The 3106-nt window shown below is 31.7% G+C and overlaps 1 non-coding gene across 1 annotated transcript; it reads right to left on the minus strand.

Moving 5' to 3' along the window:
• Nucleotides 1-230: 230 nt before the first annotated feature.
• Nucleotides 231-333, minus strand: LOC115509497. Its single transcript, XR_003967390.1, has one exon. It is a non-coding gene; the product is annotated as a U6 spliceosomal RNA (small nuclear RNA).
• Nucleotides 334-3106: the final 2773 nt, after the last annotated feature.

Raw genomic sequence — 3106 nt, forward strand, 5'->3', positions numbered from 1 at the left:
TATTAAAGCAAAGGTCTAAACTATCTCACCCAAATCATATCACCGATAGATATTTTAAAGACATATGTATCATTCAAATGATTTCTCTTTTAGCTTATTCCTTTATTCCAGACATGCAAAGGAAATAGAAGAATAGAACCGTATTCAACAACAATTTTAAAAATTTTATTGTAAATTCTGAATTAAAAATTTTTGTATTTATTTTTTATTTTTAGGGTTTTTTTGTTTTTTTGTTTATGGCACACTTCATGAATTTGGAAGTCTTCCTTGCAGAGTCCATGATAATCTTCTCTATCATTTTAATTTTAGTATATGTGCTGCTGAAGCAAGCACTATTTATTTTCAGTTTTATAGAATTATTACTAATACACAATTAATCAATATAATCAAGATTTGATAATTATTAAGCAAATTTTATTCATTTTAATGAGAAGAATGGATATTTACTTTATTTTATGCAGACATGGATTGATATGACTTGTTTCAACAATCATCCAGGATTCAGCCTCAAATTTACTCCTCTATTTCATCGTTATAAATGTCAGCAGTAAGCAACATATCTCATATTTTAAAAAATAAATAAATGGGAATGAAAATTATTCTAGCAGAGATATATCACCCAATTATTTAAATTCTTTCTATGTTGTATGCCAAAATAATATCGTGATCTTTTAACCAAATTACTTTTAATGATTTATTAGCTGACGACTCAATTAGGTCCTCCTTTAATTTTGTTGAAAGCAAACACTGGAAACCACTTGAATTGTAAAAGCATTTGTTACCCAATCATCAAAGTCATGTACATCTTCAACTTTGGGGAAGTTTAAAAATAGGCTACCCCAAGAGCTATCAAGTTTCTTAGTTTTCATTCAAGTGTCTGAAGTTAAAGGAAGTTTCTTAGGCAACAGTTTGTTTCATGGTTTCTCTGTTTGGTGCACTGGGGATTTTTACATATAATGTCAAATGCACCACAGCAAAAGTCAAAATGTGTGAGCATAAGTGGAAGAGGATGATGGGGAAAAGAGAACTGGCATAACACCTCCTTTGGAAAATATCTATTCTGGTCTTCTGTCCACATCAAATTGGATTATTTGTTTTTTTGTTGCAGTTGTTGAGCTGTACGAGTTCTTTACATATTTTAGGTATTAACTCTTTATCAAAAATGTCATTTGCAAATACCTTCTCCCATTCGGTAGGTTGCCTTTTATTTGGTTGATAGTTTCCTTCACTGTGTAAAAGCTTTTAGTTATCAAAATAGTAGTAGTCTCAATTGTTTATTTTCCCTTTTGTTACACTGACTTGAGACAGATTCAAAAAACTGTTGTTAAGGTTGATGTCCAAGAGTTTTCTTTTAGGAGTTTTATGGTTTCAGAGCTTACTTTTAGGTCTTTAATCCACTTTGAATTTACTTTTGTGTATTGTGTAAGAAAGTGATCCAATCTCTTTTTTACATATAGCTTTCCAGTTTTTCTAGCAACATTTATTAAGGAAAATATCTTTTCTACATTGTATATCTTTGCCTTTTTGGTCATAGATTAATTGATCATAGAGGCATGGGTTAATTTCTGGGATCCCTATTCTATTGATCTATGTGCCTATTTTTGTGCCAGTACCATGCTGTTTTGATTACCATAGCTTTGTAATATAGTTTGAAATCTGAGATTGTGATATCTCAAGAGTTGTTCTATCTCAAGATTGCTCTGACTATTTGGAATCTTTTCTAGTTCCAAAGAAATTTACAGATGGTCAACAGACACATGGAAAGATCAACATCACTAATCACTAGTGAAATGCAAATCAATACTACTGTGAGATATCAACTCATACCAATCAAAATGGCTAGTATTAAAAAGACAAGGCACAACACAGGCTGATGAGGATGTAGAGAAAAGAGAACCTGCATGCATTGTTAGTAGGAATGTAAATTGGTGCAGCCACTATGAAAAGGAGTATGGAAGCTCCTCAAAAAATTAAAAATAGGAATACCATATGATCCAATAATACCACTACTGGATATTTACCAAAAAGAAAAAAAAAAGAAAAATGGAAACACTAACTTGAAAAGATATATGCAACTCTATATTTATTGCAGCATTATTTACAACAGCCAAGATATGGAAGCAACATAAGTGTTCATCAATAGATGAATGGAAAAAGAAGGCAATGTCATTTAAAACACTGTAATTTCAAGGAAGGAAGCACATCATTTTCCCTAATGCTTAAGCACATAATTTAAAATTAATTTTATTATTTATTATAATGAAAGGAAGATGTTATTTGAGGGTTGTTCTAAGCATAATGTAGTTGCATGGATGAAAGCACATGGCTTTCCCAAGTGTTAATACACATATGTTCAAATCACTTGTAAATTGATGAAAGGAAGATGTTTCCTGACACCCATACCATGCAAACACTATGTAAATAACAGATCTGTACCTCTAAACAACATGAACACACCACACATAACACACACACACACACACACACACACACACACACATATACCTCACACCAAACCATATACTATACATATACCACTAACACAGAACATATATACTACATACCCCATCCATACATCACACACAGAGGACACACAACACATAATCACACAGACCACACATAGAAATACTACATGCATACACAAGACATAAACCACATAACAGCACACAGAGTACGGAATATTATTCAGCCATAAAAAATAATGAGATCTTACCATTTCCAACAACAGTGATAGACCTAGAGGATATTGTGCTAAATGAATTAAGTCAGACAGAAAAAGACAAATACCATATGATTTATCTTATATGTGGAATCTAAAAAAACAAAACAAATGAACAAACAAACAAAAACAGAAACAGACTCAGAAAACAAACTGGGAACTGCTAGAGAGGAAAGGGTCGGGGATGGGCAAAATCAGTGAGGAGGATTAAGAAATACAAACTTCCAGTTATAAAATAAATTAATCATAGGAATGTAAAGTACCACACAGGGAATTTATAGCCAATAAAATTTCAGTGACTTTAGTGACGGATGGTAACTACATTTATGATGAGCATTTCATAATGTATACAATTATTAGTTCATTATGTTGTACACCTGAAACTAA

Source organism: Lynx canadensis, chromosome A2 (assembly GCF_007474595.2).
Source record: "Lynx canadensis isolate LIC74 chromosome A2, mLynCan4.pri.v2, whole genome shotgun sequence".
NCBI lineage: Eukaryota > Metazoa > Chordata > Mammalia > Carnivora > Felidae > Lynx > Lynx canadensis.